The sequence below is a fragment of the Haemaphysalis longicornis genome, unplaced genomic scaffold (genome assembly GCF_048455015.1).
Source record: "Haemaphysalis longicornis isolate Haplotype H1 unplaced genomic scaffold, Haemaphysalis longicornis Haplotype H1 scaffold_4, whole genome shotgun sequence".
Lineage (NCBI taxonomy): Eukaryota > Metazoa > Arthropoda > Arachnida > Ixodida > Ixodidae > Haemaphysalis > Haemaphysalis longicornis.
Genome location: NW_027526361.1, coordinates 14,999,152 through 15,018,161, shown reverse-complemented (window position 1 = coordinate 15,018,161; position 19,010 = coordinate 14,999,152). Strand labels below are relative to the sequence as shown.

Here is a 19,010-nt window from a genome sequence, read left to right as displayed (position 1 = left end):
AAAAAGCATGCACATCTGTAGCTGAATGAGCTGAAGTCATGGCACTGTTTACGCACAGTATAAAATGTATGATCATTAGTAATAAATATGAATAAGGAGAGCCATTTGTGTTTCACATTAAGATCAATACCGTGAACATTTTTTGGCCCCATTGCGGTTTTCTCGTTCATGGCCTGTTTTTATTATTTTTTTTCTGATGCCGAGAGAAATTCATAGTAAGGAAGTCAAAGGTGGTGTCCTTTGATGAAAAATCTCCCACAAGGTACTTTAGGGCATGCAATAAGTTTGCAATTTTTTCTTTTGTTACCGGCGGAAGGTGAACTGCACTAGGTTATGGCTTTAGTTGAACCAATGCACGAACCGCATGACGGGTTTGATATCTTCCGCGGTAGTTGCACTTTTGATGAAGGCTCATTTCCATGCAGCAAGGATGCCAACTATTGTATACCGTAGTAAGCGGCTACCAAATCTTTACTCCTTCCATACGATTTCTTCCGATGTTTCAAAATTCTTGCCGACAAACTCTCTACAGCTCAACGTGACCACTTCAAGAAATGCTTCCCCGTCGCACCAGTTCCGAACGGCGAGCTTCAAATCCACAGGTAGCAGCTTTCCTAAATTGAACGTGGGGTTTCAAATGCAACGTGTATTTCATATCAGAACAATGATAATTTACGCTATATGAATCTATTTTGCCTATAATATGGCCAAGGTTTCCTTCTCGCCAAACAATTGTGTTCTGTCGCTCGCTCTATGAACGCATCGACGTGAAAATTTTTCCGACACACCCCATCTATTACTCACGCAATAATAACAGTCGGCGGGAAGTCCCATCATTTTTATACAACCGTATGGCGCTTTAGGCTTTTCAAAACAGAAAAAAAGGCCTGCGGAAACCTCACAAGCGTACCTGCGAAAAAAAAAAAAGCCACCAGACAAATAGACGATCTGGGCTTTCACTAGGAGTTCGATAATGCAGGGAATGCTGACGTACCAAAATGAAAGAACAAATTAAGGCCCTACCTATCTACCTTCTTTAACGATCATTGCCCCCAGGCATCGCGAGAAGGATTATGGTTGGGAGCTCCACACGTGCGTGCGTATCTATTCATGAGAGCCAAGTACTCGTTGGGGGCTTTATGGCATTCGTCATTTTGGGCCGGCCAGGGTAAAGAACGCTCTGAAAACAAAAATCGGCGAAGAAACGAAAATCGCTTCGCATGGAATCAGTGCCCTCGAAACATCAAATATCTTGCTCCGGTGTAGCGTTAAGAGTTGAGAAGAGCAGCTTTGGGAATCATTGTCGACTTTGGCGCACAGCGGTCCCGCGATTAAGAGCCCCGAGCACCCGCATCGGCTGTTGTCCGTTCGCCTGCCCGGCAAAATTTGAGGCCCAGCTGGCCTTCTTTGCAGCGTTCGATATAACGTTGCTGGCAGTGTGCGATATCCCGGGCCTTCGCCGTCTGCCGCGTCGCCTGGTTTATCGGCAACAACCTGTGTGCCAGCGCTGCATCGGCTTTGTTGGATCTTGCGCGATCGTAATTCTTCGTCTTTCGCTGGCGGCGTAACTCTTTTGCTGGGAGCATCGCCTTCCTCGTACAACGGCCGTTACACCACTGCCCGAAATATTCGCGGAGAAATTCTCACAACTGCCTCTACTGCGACGCACTTCCAGTCGGAGCTATAAGTGCGCTCAGATGCCGGCCCCTATCTAGCCCCATCGTCGGCAGCAGCAGCATCCCACTTGTGTTTACTGTAGGATGAAGGCCTCTAACTTCCAAACGTTCTTATGCTGAGCTGCCCGATTGCTTTCCATACCACCAGATTTCCTTATCCTGATCCCTCCATCGAGTTGTCAGTCTTCCGTTTCAGGTCATTTCTCTCGGAATCCACTCACGCTACCACGTATAGTCCACTGGTTGTCCGTTCTGCTCGTGTCATGTCCAGCCGAGCTCCACTTGTTTCACCCGCCGCGGTGGCTCAGTGGCTAAGGCGTTCTGCTGGTAAGTCCACGGACGCGGGTTCGACTCCCGGCCAAAAGTGAAAACGCCCGTGTGTTCGAGATTTCGGCGCAGGTTAACGGTCCCCAGGTGGGCAAAATTAATCCGAAGGCCTCAAATACGGAGTGCCTCATTACCTGTGCAGTTCCAGCGCGTTAAACCCCACAATCAATCAATCAATCAATCAATCAATCAATCAATCAATCAATCAATCAATCAATCAATCAATCAATCAATCAATCAATCAATCAATCAATCAATCAATCCACTTTAGATTTAGCTACCAAATTCACGACCTCTATGCATCGCTCCTACTATTCTACCATATTTCAGAAATCCGAACGAGGTCCTGAAGTGCTTACTACGCATTGCCTAGAAACAGAGACGCCGTCTCTTCCTTTCTTGCTGGATCTGCATTCCTTCCTCGGGCATTATTTCGCCCGGGTTAGCTTTGCACTCAGGACGGGGTTTTCGCGACTGCCCCAAAGAGACCTCTCGCCCTGAAAAAGAAGAGTAAGCTTTCGTCCTTCCGTCCCAGTCCGGAACTGTTGCGACAGCGTTGGCAGGAGCTATCAAGGGGCAATGATATCGGGCTGCTCGGTCTTACAGGCTCGCCTTTCAGGGAACTTCGTCGTCACTCCCCTATGAATTTTCTTTTTCGTGCCATTATTATGGAAATCTGCGCTCTTCAGGGTGATGGGCAAAGATGCTCTGGAAGATTTCGTCTTGTCAACGTAAACGTGATAGTAGAATAAATGGCAAAAGTTTCATGGCTCACAAATGGTGTTCTTCTTGGTATTACAGAAGGAATGCATATCCATTTTTAGTGTTATTCGTTTCTTTCCCTCTATAGTTAGTGTAAATTCTTTGTGAAATATATCCCAGGCAGAGGCCGACAAAGCCGGTGGAGTCGGAGAGCCCTTCGGGGGATACCAGGAACTATTTTTGACTAGTACTTTTATCATTTGAGCCGCGGGTGTTGGGCAACATTTATGGTGGGTTCCAGTTATCACAAAATATTCCTAGTAGACAGCAGGTGCAGACAGCAGAATGGTGACACACCTATTTATTAGACGTAGCGCTTCACAGAAAAAGTACAGGCACAAGGGTATTCGGACGGCGGGTTTCAGCGAAGATGGCTGACTCACTCTGGCATGCGAGCGCGGGAAACGCACATTTACGCCGTCGACTTCGAAGTACTTGGCTGGCCAAGCAGCAGAACACGTATCCTTCACTGGGGGTTGTACACAGCATGGCGATCACACACAATACAAGCAGGGGTCCGCGGCTTGACCGATAGCCACGCGACAATATAACAACCCCCGCCCACCCCCCCCCTTTCCTCCTTCCATCAGCATCAATTTCAACATTAAAATAATTTCTTTGGCGCTGCTGTAAATCACACTCTGGGGGGAGTTGAGCCATACCGCCTAATTTATCTCCCCTCTTTTATAGGGTTTGTCACAAGCTCTATGGTCTTCAATTGAAAACAAAAGGGAACAAGAACAATGGTAAGGAAGTGAGGAGGGAATGATAGATGCTTCGAGGGAAAAGTTGGGAGGACCTCCCGCCAGATATATTTGGCAGGCGAGCCTCGACTGATCAACACCACCTTCTCAGCACAATGTCTAGAATGTTTGTTCTCGCTTTCCTACCTCATGGAGCACTTGAACCTTTGCTTTTGGCGCCTTCTGCTAAAGACGTTCTTCAGCCACGCAGTGAAACAATTTCTTGCTCGCACATGCCCGTTTGGGGAAAAACCGTTCTACCAAGCTTCTCCACAGCCTGGGGTAGTGAGTGCTCCTCGGCATCCAGTTCTATATAATCACTCGGTATCCGAGCTTGCAATACTTCTTTTTCTTGTGTCTTTATTGTTCACGGTTTTTTTTTTTCTTCTTCCTCAACTTAATTCGGGTCCAACAAAGTCAGAGGTTACCTATTTTTCAGCAAAGCGTTCCAAATTGTGAGACGCCCGTCAACGAGGGGGCCGCGAGTAGCTGTCCTCGCCTCGCGAGATTGAAAGGAGTGGCGCGCCTTCCTGGCTCCGGTCTTCTACAAATTCCCTTTGGCGTCACCGTCCTGTCCCGGCCCCCGTGCCTTTTAGACGGACGGCCAGGGCTTGAATATTCATTAGCCTTGATACATGGTGGCCAGACCAGCCAGGCATGGCCACCCGTCAGCTGTTCTCGGTTTTGGGGATGGGATTTCGGCGCAGCTATTAAGAAGAATGAAGCGCAGACGAAAGACGATGATATGTGGAAATGTTTTGGAGAGCAGGTGGATGTGAACAGGACATATTGATTCCGGAGAACCGAAGCAGCACGACTTGCTACGTAACTTACAGCCTCGGCCACGGGCTATGGCTAATTCAAGCTGATGAATGGCGACAGCGAGGAGCCCTTGCCTACGGCGCCATTGTGCGCCGCCAAACATTAAAGAATAGCTTAGCAGGACGAAAATTCAAAGCTTTTATTGCGTGATACTTTACCCGTTCCTCAACTTTTAATTCACGGCTGAACTCCAAACTTTGTTCCCTGATACAGTCTTGCTTGCGCTGTCCTTTAATGCTATGTGCGCGCTGTTGGTCTCCCCACACCTCGCTGGCTTCTTTTTGGAGACTTCATGGCTACCTTTGCAAGGGTACCATCTATAGCAGGCAGAAACAAAAAAATACAGTTTGAACTCGCGTGGTGTGGAAATTCAGGGCTTTCTCTTTCCGCCCCCGTTAAAAGTGTCGGCGTGCGACTATTGCTGCAAAGAGTGAGAAAACCGCAAGCTGCTTGTCTTTTGTGTACGTTATAAGCCAAGTAGCCCGGAAACAAGATTTGCTTATCACTTGAAAACAGCGAGGAGCAAACCACCAGAAAACAGAGCCGGTGACGTGACGTGAAATTTCTTGCCGTCTCTTCTGGAAAGCAAAGAGTATTTCAGGTAAAGTGTATTGAAAAGGTGTACTCTATGTTTTAATAATCAGAGCTCAGCCGCAACGCATTCTTCTCAGATGCTTAATTAGTCGACCAGAACTCGCATACGTCTCACCCTCCCCGTCCCGCCCATGAGGGAGTGGCCTCTTACGCGGAGTTTTTGTTTTATTGTTTGCCTTTTTTTTATTATTGTCTTGTTCATTTTGAGAAAACTTAGGTATACTTTCAACGCGTGTACCGGGCCCCTGCGCGTGTTTTAAGAATCACAGCTCAACCGTTTGTGCAAGCGCGCACCGCGCCGCTTTGTTCTCGGATATTTAGTCGACGATCACCGAAAAGTGGTTATCTTACAAAGACCGATATATGAGTGCTTATCTGGTTCGCGTACGACATCCCCGACCGCTCTTAGTTGCGCACTCACTCAACTTGTCTTCGCTCTAAGACCATGTTTCACCCTGAACACGACATGGGCCAGAACAACCACTTTTTGTAGGAAAACGCTAAACCTCCAATGTACTACAGCAGTAAGCAACGTCTGCGATCCTAAACCGACGAACAGGTACAGATTCAGTGTAAAGCACGAGCGCGATGCTTCTCCCTCCCCCCCCCCCCCCCTCTCTCTCTCTCTCTGGGTGCCAGAATATGCCAGGTATGGAGTGCTCCTTGGTGCGGAAGTAATCATCCCGGATACCGAAAACGCTCAAATTGATAGGTGAAACCATGCTAGGAAGGCTCGTAGGCACACAAACAGCACTCCCTCACCATAGAAGGATCTGGCCACCCTGGTGTGGTAGCTGGGCCCCATGCTGGGCCCCACCTCCTATGACTGACCAACCCAACCCTCGGTCCTCAGTCCCCAGCAGCTGTGGTGCACGTGGTCACGGCGGTGGTCAGGCCAGCGACACAGCAGAGGGTGCTAACAATCTCTGGGTCCGAACAGGCCGCCAATGTAACTTGAACTTGGCAATGTTCAACGCGCGAACTCTGTCTAGCGGGGGAAGCTTAGCTGTACTATTATAGGAGCTCTCAGACATTAAGCGAAATTAAACAACACGAGGCCTCATAGAGTTGAGTAGCGGGCACATTCTATTCCAGCGAGTACCTCACGAAACAAATGAATACGGGGTGGGATTTCTTTTCGTAGAGATTAAGGTAGACGAATTCTCCAGTATTAACGAAAGCGTCGGAGCCATCGGGATCAAGCTTAACAAGCAATACGGGTTGAAGATAGTTCAAGCTTATTACCCGAAGGCTAGCTACGATGACGAGGCGGTAGATTTTCTACGAAGACGTCGAATCACCAATGAACAAAGGAACAACACAATTTGCGGTTGTGATGGGACACTTTAACGCAAAAGCAGGCGAAACGGGAGTAGGATAAAGGTCACTGGGAAACTCTGGAATAGACACTCGCAATAGTCACGGAGATACACTGGTTGGATTTGCAGAAAGAAATAACCTGAGGCTGATGAACACATTGTTCCGCAAACGAAAGAATAGGAAATGGACATGAAAAAGTCCCAACGGGAGGACAAAAACGAAATTGACTTCAGGTTAAGTGCCAACCCATGTATTGTGCAGGACGTGGAGGTGCTAAGCAAGATTCGCAGCAGCGAACATTGGATCGTAAGAAAATGGGGGAGACTAGCGACGCGTAGGAAACCCACCATCGAGCCAGTCAGAATCGGGTCGCAGGAGTTAAAATAACCCTACAGAATGAATTCGCGCTTTTAAATGATGAGAAAGACGACAGCGCGTTGACACGCTAAATGACCACCTAACAATGGTTATCACCGACTCGGCAGCATTTGTTGAAGAAGCAGCATGTACAAAACATAAGGCACGTGTTACTAGAAAACCCATGTTCTTTTCTACCAACTGCTGGAGCAGACATACAAAAGGAACATAAACGTATGAAATTACACCGTTTCGTAATTCCGACAGCTGCGCTCCAAAAATGAGCTGGCACTCCAGGGCGAGTAACTAAAGCGAAGCACCTTGGCATGGGACAGTACAGTGGTAATATGCGTACCTTAAGTGCAGTTGGTTCAGCCCGGTCCAACCACACATTACACCTGGTCAATATTACCGTAATTACCCGATTCTAACGCGCCCCCGATTCTAACGCGCACCCTATTTTCCTGGCAAAAAAAACCCGAAAAAACTTGCACTTCCGATTGTAACGCGCACGGAACTTTGTGAGCAAGAAAAATGAATGTGAGCTAAACGGGCGATTTATTTCTCGAAGTAATCTCTCCCATCTCCCTCCTCGTCGCTCTCCACTGACCACAACATCTCGTCCATGGTGCCGTCAAGCGCGTTCGCGATGTCACACTTCATAACGAACGTTCAACCATGATCGATGGGATCGTGGCCCACGCCTCGCACGCCCATCCTGCGAACTTCTCCAGAGGCGCACGCTTCAGCCGACCACTCGTTTTGAACGCGCGAGAGCCGCTGCTGCCATTGCTGTTATCAAGTGCGCAAGTGGAACGATTTGACGATTTGTGTGAACGCCGATAGAAAAGCCTGGGCGCCTATGCTTCCTGCGTCCGAAAAATTGTTGCTAAAAGCTTTGGCGCCATCTTGAGATGGCGATGGGCGAGGCGAAATTTCCGTTGTTTCGGCAGTTTCGGTTTCGTGTCCGATTCTAACGCGCATGCGATTTTCCGACCTATTTTTCCGGAAAAAAGGTGCGCGTTAGAATCGGGTAATTACGGTATGTTTCATGGTTTCATGTTTAATGGCAATTCTTAGTGAAATTAAAACGAATGTCATAAATTGTGCATTGAGGTTTAGAATAAGCTTTAGCATTTGGCTAAATGAATGCAATTGCAGTTAAACCTGGATATAAAATAAGTTGGCTAAATTTGGCAATTTTTCGTTACATGCAGGTTTCTAGTTAAGGCTCGCATGAATGAGGCAGAAGCTAAACCAGAATGCTAGACATTAGTGAAGGTGAATTCACTCTTCAAGGATTCATTTCAGACTAAAAACTGCGTGATTTGCGCCTTATGATCTCGCACGAGCTTCGGTGCTACACGACGCTCCGAAGACGCACGGTCACTTATTGCCTTCTGCCTTCTGGCACTTCTTGCCACTTATTGCCTTCTTGGTTCCAAACGCGTTTCAAAAACTACACTTATGCCGAAAGGGCGTCTTTTTGCGAACTTGATACCCTTTTCTACACTCCAAATTGTTGATATCGAGCGTGCTAGCTGAGATACTGTACCAGGTGGCGACGGCGTTTAAAGGTGCGAGCTTGTTTTGAAAAGAGAGAACCTTTCGTTTTCTGGCGGTAGAACGCATCAAAGCAAGGTCACCACAAATAGCAATGGAGACACGATTCTACTCGCCGAACAGGCAGGCCTACACCGCAAAACTTCAGTCTCGGACAGACACAGCACTCACCCGTGGAGACGCGTGGTAGTTCGCGGTGCGGGAGAAAAAAAAAAGTGAAGTGTAGTTACTCTTGCCACCCGGTGTCACGCTACACACAAAAAACCTAAATCGGGTGCTATGCCATCCAAAGGGATTGCGCCAGCCGTTCTGCTCGTCATCGTTATCATCACGAATATTGTTTTTGGCTATTACATACGTTTTCGTAGCTGCTGACTTCTTAAAGTAGTGCGATTATTCGGTAAATTAGTGCATTTATTGGGCCAATTTTTCAGTAAAAGGGCTAAAAATAATGAGTGATCAGCTTAGCCAGTTTGTCAGTTTGTTACATCCAAGAAATCTGTTACAATGCCTTCGTTACTTAGAGGTCCACAACACATGGGGTTCAATGGGGGCTGCGATGGGAAATTGAAAAACCGCTAAATCCAGGAATTCGTTACGTAGAGGTTCCTTACATCCAGATTTAACTTTAAAGCGTGAGCACATATCGGCTACCGTCATATTTATTGGACACATTTTTTCTCGTCTCTACAATGCCTTTGTGACTACCTTGATGTTATTTTTATTAGCAGTTATAGCAATGATGTAAATATAAGTTTAACACGGTCTATTTTTAGGTGCGTAGTAAAATATGCCAGCTTTTTTTGTTTGCAGGTTTACTTGGCAGTGAAATATTGCCAGCCTTCTTCATACTTCCTCTTTCTTCAGTATTACTGCTTGTTGTAAAACGCAAGGCTTACGTATGTGCAACAATTATAACTGCTGAAACAATTTTCCCGCTATGATGTCGTTCAGGCCAACAATTCAGCAACATTGCGGTGCCCAGAAACCGGGCTATTCCAGCTGCGGTGACGCTCATTTATTGCCCCAAACACGATAGCAGGCTCACCCTTATTCCGAGCGGCGCAAAGCTTAGGCTGGCAAAAGGTGAGCGGTAAAGCACAACCATTGAGGCTGCCTGTCGTAGCCGAGCCGTATCTTGAGCAACCAGGAAGGCAGCCACTTATACTCCCCGCGTTCAGCCCAGCCCGGTACCGGAGTGCAAGAAACAAAGTCGTTGCACCCAAACGGCCTGAAACCACCAACAGCGATCCGCGTGGCTTCTTATCGCACCGTTTGCTGTTTTCCGCCTCGGAAACCGACGTGTATACAGAGAAGCCCGGGCTACCGGCAATGAGAGAATTACACGCCTTTACCACGTCTCCTGTTTCTGCTTGTTCTCGCACGCTGCATGTGCTTACGTCTCTCTTGACTTATTAGATGCGACTGCGTCTATTCACTCGCCTTGTCCCTCCATACGGCGTTGTTGTCCGTCCACACCCCTCCCCATAAACTATATATAAAAAAATAATAGCTAGCGGCGCCCGATTTCGATCCCACGACCCTGTGGGCGGAACGCGAGGTACATGGTGCTCTTCCCACTGCGCCACAAAACCGAGACAGAATCAAATGCTACGAACGCGCCTGATATCCTTGACTCATTCAAACTACTGATACAACGCATGATGGGGCAATGGTTAACACTTGCAATAAAAGAAAAGAAGCTCCCACTTACAGCAACAATGACGGAGTAAAGGTCGTTGCGACAGCGAAGCCCCAAGCATAGCACTTTGAGAGATTGTCCAAGATTGGCCAATAAAACATAATAATAATCATAAAACATAATAATCATACGCGTTCCCGACACGTTTCACACGATTTCAGAATCAATCCAACGGAAACACCAAGTGAACCCCACGATGCGTCGCATCTACACAGGGTTCCCCTCGCGGGGAGGTGGGCGCAATTTTTCTTTGCTTGTTTTTCCCTTGTCATGACCACTGTTTTGGCAACCCCCGGTTTACACTACATCCTGCGCCAAGCAAGATCGATGGGCGCGCATTTCTGCCTTCCCGAATTCACCGGCCCTACGATCGGACCTCGCTGCATGGGTCCGGGGGCAAAGGCTGCTGCGGCCGGCCCTGCCAATCGCGGCTGCCGGTAAAACCGAGCCGACTCGCTGGACTGTGCACATTTGGACAAGGGTATAAACGCAACCCCGTCGATTACGTTTGCAGTGTACAAAGCTTGCGAGGATGATCGAAAAAATACACACCCACACACTCTGCCCCCCACAAAAAGGAAGGAATGCACACGTGACGCTCGCAACGCTACCTAGCCGAGAAAGAATTAGAATACCACACACGAACGTAGCAAGCATCTGTCATGTAGTTATACCCGAAGAGACTGCGTAGCAGCAAACACGACAACTCAATTGGTGGAGACATTAGGGGATGTAGGAGGACACATAATTTGCCGTTGTCGTAAGCCGTCGGTGCGGGTTGAGCTCTGTTGTTTTCCGTGTCTGCTTTCCGCGGTTGCTTGTCCTCCCGGAGAGGGTGCTGATCCGGGCTGAGTATCACACTAGCAAGACTGTTATAAGAGGGTTGAACCGTGTAATCCTGTGCAAGATTGCTGGTGCGTCGTGTTCCAACGAGGGACCCGTCGGAGTGTTGTCCCCGACAGACGTTTTACATCGTTCCCTTTTGGCCACATTTATTGCGGCTGCTACTTCTCTCTGCGCGTTTTCTTCTGGCTCTTCGCAAGGACATGTGGTGTCGCTTTATTGCCCCAGAGTCCGGAAATCAACCAGCAGCCCTTCTTTCGGGACAAGGGACCATATGTGATGGTATGGCCTTGGTGTACATGTACGCCTCTCTCTCTGCGGTTGCTGACCAACTTTTGCGGTTGAAGCTCCCTTCTTTTGCTGCCATTTTCTTCGTTTCTCTAGTGCAGTTTGTTTATGTTTAATATTCTGAACGCCTGTGGTTCCCGCATGATCACCCCTGCCCGCATGTATTTATGCACTCGGGCTGATACGAAGGCAGAAAAAGCAGGTGCGTTCCACATTCTGCTTTGTCAACCCGAAGAAAATATTACTTGTTGGCAATGATCCTTTGATTTTCATGTGGGAAGGGGTTTGGTGTAGAGAGCAATAAATAGGAAGTCAGTTTGGCAAAACAATGAGTATGCGTGAGGGCGCCTGCGCGCAGATATTGGTTGCTAAAAATACTTTTGCTGACAGGACGAAGGAAAACTGGAAGAAAACTATTGTTTATATGCATACAATATTTATTACCTAGTGCAATATCTAGTGCATGGGTCTGTATTTGATTACACCAAAATAGAGTTGGTGTATAGCTGTTCATTTACTTTGGCTTTATACCTGAGTATCGCTCCCACAAACAAAAAGTAAGCGAGCCCGTATGCTTTAGAAAATGAACGCCTCCACATCATTCTTATAATTTCCTCTGTTGTGCGCCCAGTTTCTCGGATTTATTAGCCTTTCTGATCAATAAGATTTTTTATTTCTTTATTTCTATAAATAATCAATAGGATTAAAATTAGAAAATGGGGAAGAGATCGAAGCCTGTTCCTCAACGAAGCCATTACCTCATTACCTGCCCGTTACGAGTAGTCTGATATACGGTTTAGGTCCAGGGACTTTGCCGCCTTATGGGAGGAAGGAAAATAACCGCACTGGACGTATTTGACGACGAGGAACTCAGGAAAATATAGGACACTGCTTACGGCTGCGTGCTTCGGTCCCAATACAATTTTATAATCTTGACGATGCTCTGATTTGGTTAAGAAAAGCGGTGGGGATATTTTCAGCCGCGAAATACTTCTTCGGGATGCGTTTTACTCAACCTCTCTTTTTTTTTTGTTTGCTATCTTCTGCTGCTTGTCTGTTAACCGTAAGAAACGTTTAGGACGGCGTTCATAATTATTGCGTAAATAAGATCAATGCTCAACCTGCTTGTTGGCAATCTGTAAGTCGAAAGTAGTATTGCGCGATCGGACGACAATGTGATCGTTCGAACAACTCGTTTAAGAGCGAATAACTTGTAATTTAAAGGGTTAAGCCCCTCCATAATGCTTTCGCATATTGGTATTACAACCGTCCTACGAAAAGAAACAAAACGTCATCGCAATCGCCATATTTAAATTGTTTTACAGCGTAACGTTCCGTATCTATTGTTTTTAGGTAGGTGGTTTGAATGGTACTTAATGAATTATCATTCCGTTACGCACAATCACGAATATATTGCGCCAAGCAGAGCGGCCGGTAGGACAGTATGGCACAAGAACATCACTACCAGAAACAATGGCAGTACTTGCTTCCGCACCGAACTCATTAAATAGTTCGTTATGGGAATGTTAATGACCCAAGTGATGAAGTCGATTTTAAAAAGTTTTATTTGAAATAGAAAATATGTAGTTACAAGTAAAAGGAAAACCTAAGTGCAAAAGCCAGCGGAAGGTGAGGTTAAGATTTTTCTTTTTTTCAATTTGAGAACGCAGAGGTTGATCAGGGCAGCTTTATAGAGTACGTCGAAATATCGCTGGCGGGAATCGACGACGAAAAACCTAAGCTTCTGATGCCAAATCAGAGAGTTCGAAAAGAAATATAGGTCAGAACAGTGTTTATCGCGAGAGAACTTTCGAACCAACGGCCGACTTCACGCTTCTCTTCTACACGAGTTTTCCAGCGACAATGTTTCCGTAGAAATCGAATGGGTAAATGGAGCAGCGACGTCGTTCTCCGCCGAATAGACTACGTAAAGCCTGGTGTGCTGGCCGATTTCATTTGTGAACCAAAACATGAGGAAATGAGAACAAATACGCAGGAAAGCGGCGGAGACCGTCGTCGTTCACGTCACGGCCGGCCAGCACGCGCGCGTTTTCACAATGGCCTCGCTCTGCCATTGTGTCGGCGCGACCTTTGAATTCTCTTTACTGCCACCGACAATGGGCTCCCAAGCTCTGACTCGCATTTGTGCGGGTGACTAAGTTTTACCCCCATTTCCCCCTCTCTGGTGTGTTTCCGAATGCGTTCTCCTTTCGCATTAGCCTCTTTCTTCATAGTGGGTGCAGGAAAACTTTTGTAGTTCATCTTTTACTTCGACCTCGCATCGTTCATCCTTCTTCGTATCTGCAATCTAACATTCCCCAGTGCCCGTCCATTCATCGGTTCTTCCATCACTCCTTGCGCTTTGGATGCCAAATTCATGGCCTTTAAAATCTTCCATTTTAGATCGGGGGTGAAAGCTTTGTGGCCAAAATAGGTTTCTTTGGATCTTTGATGCTGTTTTAGCACTTTGCGATGCAGGAATTGAGCTGTACCATTCAATGCAAATGTTTTTGTTGTGCTTCTGCGCGATGATGCGGTATGCATAGTTTAGCGCCTATCGAAGGTGTTTCTTGGTATTGCAAATGATGTTACCCCAGTTTTAAGCACGGTTATTCCCCCATTTCCCACCTCTTCTCCTTCGCCGAGGCGTACGTCGCTGCCTCGTGTCATCCCTGCTCGCATCGAGATCAACTTAGGGTGATAACCCTAAAACAACAACAACAAAACACACACACACCTATATTTCGAACCCATCGGACCAGATTAAAAACATCCAGAAACACTTCCAGTGGCTCCTTAGCTTTCTGGGGCCGGCACCTGTGATGTCGGAAGAGCACGTACTGCAAAGTGGCGGGAATGTTGCCATCCATTCTTTGGAGAGGAATTGGGGGGAACCATACGTGCACGCGGGGCCACGTGACCACGTGAGCGCGCCGCGAAAACGGCGTTACGTACTCTGGAAGCACGGAGCGTTCTGGAGTGAAAAGCGCTTACACTTTGAACAGTAACGGAGCGAAACAAATGATTGGTTAACACACATTGAACACAAACACACACACACACACACACACACACACACACACACACACACACACACGCACACACACACATCTATATATATATATATATATATATATATATATATATATATATATATATATATATATATATATATAGATATATATATATATATATATATAGGGAGTAGTAGAACTTTGAAGATGGTAGAAAACACAAGAGCAGAAATACTTCGAACAAGGTAAAAGCACGATTGTGGCCTACGTTTCAGCAGAGAACTTGCTTTCCTCAGGGCAATCTCTCGCCTGGCAGGCGAGATATATATATATATATATATATATATATATATATATATATATATATATATATGACAGAGACAAACGAGAAAGACGTATAAATAGAAAAAAGTTTACTTTTTTCTATTTTTATATATATATATATATATGACAGAGACAAACGAGAAAGACGTATAAATAGAAAAAAGTTTACTTTTTTCTATTTTTTCTATAAAAGTAAACTTTTTTCTATTTTATACGTCTTTCTCGTTTGTCTCTGTCTCTAACCTTATTTTTTCGCGCTCTGTGTGAGTTTTTATCTTTTCAGACTATATATATATATATATATATATATATATATATATAGCGAATCAGAATATGAAATGAGGGGCTCGTTGAAAATAAGACAGAAATAAAGTTTGGCAGTCAAGAAAACCTCGGAAAGCAAAGGGGAGGATTAGGTAGGTCATTGAAACAGATCAAGAATGTGGAAAGAAAGTGGAGAAAAAATGCCCGCTAGGTGGGATACGAACCCACGACCCCCAGAATACCGGTCTGGTGCGATAACCACTACGCTACCGGTGGGGCTTTTTTCCCCTCCACTTTCTGGGGTATTTATGTCAAGGTAATTTTTTAAGTGCGAATGCACTTCTTAAGCGAGCCTGAATCGTCCGCCGCCGTCGTCCGCATAGCAACAGCTGCGGGTGCGCGCGCTCCTCGTCTTCCCTAGCAACGGGGGGAGATGGGCGCGCGCTACTCTCCTCCTCCTCTCTCCGCTCAGTGACTGCGGGTGTTGGGCGCCTCCTCTCCACTTCGGGCGGGAGAGCTCTCGCTCGCGTAGCGGGCGCTCTGCATTCCGACGCGTGAGGGCGCTCGTGTAGCCCTCGCCGTAACGGCGGGCGCTATTCTCCTCCTCCTCTCTCCGCTCAGTGACTGCGGGTGTTGGGCGCCTCCTCTCCACTCCAAGATCACGATATCCACCGTAATCGCGCAATCAACAACCGTGCATTCGCACTTACACACTCTCCCCTCGGGGAAGTGCGAGGGAATTTTTTTCCTGTGCTTGGGGTGGTAGCCAGCGCCACTCCGACTTCTCAGGGTGAAGGGGATCTTCTTTTTAACCTCCGGGCCGTGACTCGAGTGTCTACGACATGTCCAGAGTGGTCAACCAGCATTGAACCCCCTTAAGCTTCCTATGGCACCAAGACTGCCAGAACAGAGGCCCCCGCTATGCATGTAGCGAATCAGAATAGGAAATGAGGGGCTCATTGAAAATAAGACAGAAATAAAGTTTGGCAGTCAAGAAAACCTCGGAAAGCAAAGGGGAGGATATGGTAGGTCATTGCAACAGATAAAGAATTTGGAAAGAAAGAAAGTGGACCTACCATATCCTCCTCTTGGCTCTGGTTGAGCACGCCGCTATGCTTACTATTTCTGCTTTCTTAGGCGTAGTCAGAGACAGTTTACCAAGGCCTTGCAGTCTAATTAGAAGGTGTTTTCGCTGAACCCTCCACGGATCAGACTTTAGGCAAGGTCCTTTGTCTACGCTTGCTTCTGCTGTTGTTCTCCAACCCGGCCAAACTCAAACCGTAAGTGGAAACCTCGTCAACATTAGAGCAAGTCAGCTAATTTACGAAGCAGCGACGATGGTTCATTAAGCTTTAATTAAACCTCAAGTAGTGGTTACCCCGTTCACCGCATGCGGTTGCTCAACCCAGAGCGCGGGCTTATATGCTCGCTTTTCCCGGTACCACGCTGTCGCTGGGGGCAACGGCTGGTTCTGAACATTGCTCCAGGATCCAGCCGGCACCAACGCATTGGTTATCTGACTCTTTTTTTCGGAAACACCACTGGGATTATTTTACTCCATTGGATTTTTTTGCAGGAAACCTTCGTAATAACTCGGGATTTAGGCTGGCCGCCTTTCTTCTGCACCCGTGCATCTTTTGTAGGGTGATTTCTGATTTGTTCCTGAGCCTCATTATTTTATATATATATATATATATATATATATATATATATATATATATATATATATATATATATATAAGGTTAGTAGAGACAGAGACAAACGAGAAAGACTTAGAAAATAAAAATAAGTTTACTGACGTTTCAGGGAGAGGACTCCCTTTCTTCAGAGTCATATATATTCAGAGTCATATATATATATATATATATATATATATATATATATATATATATATATATATATATATATATATATATATATATATATATATATATATATATATATATAGGGAGTAGTAGAACTTTGAAGATGGTAGAGAACACAAGAGAAGACGAACAAGGTAGCGACCACGCCTGACGAAGGCAAGCCTCTTTGCTAAAACGTTGGCAACAATCGTGGTCGCTACCTTGTTCGGAGTTTTCTTGTCTATATAGTAAAACTGTTATAATGAAGTTGATGGGCGGGGTAATGATTATTTCGTTATAGCCAGTGTCCACTTCCACCGACAATTTACATGCAAGAAAGGATGTGGTCACCAGCAAAGTTCACAGCAGCCCGCGAAAATAAGAAAAACCAGCGAAACAAAATAACGACGAATTATTACTTTATTCACGCTAATCAACTCATCCATGATCATTCGACAGCACACGAAATGGCGGCTAACTTCGCAGAGAAAAAGTCCTTGATAGATTTCCGCAGCGTCTTCATCAGGCTAATGATGGCGTTTTCAGATGCAGCCGCGACTTCACTCCGCCTCGCAGTCATCGTAAACGCCAAAGAACCGGCGAAGCAGGTCTGCCGCATTCCGGTAGAATGCCTGGAGGAACATCCATGCACCCTACATAGGAACCCGGGAGACGCGCGGCCTCCTGCGTGTTGTGATGCTCTTGACGGCATTGTAGCGCGCTGGAGTTGGCGGCCTTTAGGTAGCGCGAGTTTTGAATTACCGCCGCCTTGATACGACGTAAGTTACCGTGCGCTACAACACAACAACACATTGACCTGACGGGTACCAGAAAAATGGTCTGTAAGTGCTCGTTCTGAAAAAAAAAAGTTCGTTATACCGAGGTTTAACTGTATGCATGATGCATGCATATATATATATATATATATATATATATATATATATATATATATATATATATATATATAATCTGGAAACAAAAAACTCACACAGACTGCGAAAAAATAAGGTAAGTAGAGACAGAGACGCACGAGAAAGACATTAAGAATACAAATAAAAGTTTACTGACGTTTCAGGGGAGAGGACTTCCTTTCTTCAGAGTCTTTCGCGTGTTCTCGTGTGTCTCTGTCTCTACTTACCTTATATATATATATATATATAATACTTTGTTTGGAGAAGGAAGCCGCCCTAAACGTCTGCAAACTTTTCGACTAGGGGACTTCTCTTTTTCATGCCTTGCCTAGAAATAGAGAAGTCCCCTGGTCTAAACGTTGGCAGAGGTCTGAGGCTGCTACCTTCTCCAAAGTAATATTTATATCTTGTGACCATCTTTCAAGCCCCATCGTTCCCTATATATATATATATATATATATATATATATATATATATATATATAGGGTTTGTAAATGAGGGGCTCGTTAGAAAATACAGGAAGAAATGCCGGCAGTCTACAACGCCAAAGAAGGCATAGGGGAATGGTTAGAATATTTTTTACCGTTTGTGACGTTACATTATTATTTATTATTATTAATTACGTGAGAAAGAAAGAAAGAAAAACACGCGCCCAGAGTGGGGACCGAACCCACGCCTTTCGATTAGATCTCGAATGCCTTACCAACTCGGCTATCTGGGCGACTGTGTTCCGCTTCACTTTCTGGGGTATTTATATATACTACAACTGTATCTGACGCTTGAGGGTGGTAGCCAGCGCCACTCAGACTACACGGGGAGAAGGGGACCTTCTTTTCAACCCCCGGGGCGTGACGCGAACGTCTACAGCCTGTCATAAGCGGGTAACTGGCCGGAAACCCTCTTATGCTCCCTTGGCATCAAGGCTGCCAGAACCGAGGCCCTCGCTAAGCTTTCGCATGAAAATAGGGTTTGTAAATGAGGGGCTCGTTAGAAAATACAGGAAGAAATGCCGGCAGTCTACAACGCCAAAGAAGGCATAGGGGAATGGTTAGAATATTTTTTACCGTTTGTGACGTTACATTATTATTTATTATTATTAATTTTCTTTTTTTTATTTTTTTATTATTATTATTAAAAATTTTAAAATTATTATTAATTTTCTTTTTTTCTTTCTTTCTTTCTCACGCAATTAATAATAATAAATAATAATGTAACGTCACAAACGGTAAAAAATATTCTAACCATTCCCCTATGCCTTCTTTGGCGTTGTAGACTGCCGGCATTTCTTCCTATATATATATATAGATATATATATATATATATATATATATACGGTAAGTAGACACAGGGACACACGAGAATGATATTAAAAGTAAAAAAAGTAAAAACTTACTCACGTTTCAGGCAGAGGTCTTCCTTTCTTCCTTTCTCCAGTGTACAGAATAAGTTGGTTTCAGGATTATATATATACAGACAAAGGGCAAGGGCAGGGCAAGGAAGGGAGAGTTTGTACAATGGGATCGTGGTTGGTGGGCAGGAAAAGAATGAGAGAAGTGGAAGAGAAAGGGGAAAATAAATTAAAATAAAAAATATAATAAGGATAACAAGAACCCACAGTCAAGCGGTACAAACAAGAGAAAAAAAAAGAGGCAAAC

General features: G+C 45.5%; 1 protein-coding gene and 1 non-coding gene across 3 annotated transcripts in view; one reads left to right on the top strand and one right to left on the bottom strand.

The window, feature by feature from the left end:
• Nucleotides 1–19,010, top strand: part of LOC144178287 (uncharacterized) — an 84,284-nt gene that overhangs the window by 39,373 nt on the left and 25,901 nt on the right. The window lies entirely within an intron of this gene.
• Trnar-ucu (transfer RNA arginine (anticodon UCU)) lies at nucleotides 18,005–18,076 on the bottom strand. The gene has a single exon. It is a non-coding gene; the product is annotated as a tRNA-Arg (tRNA).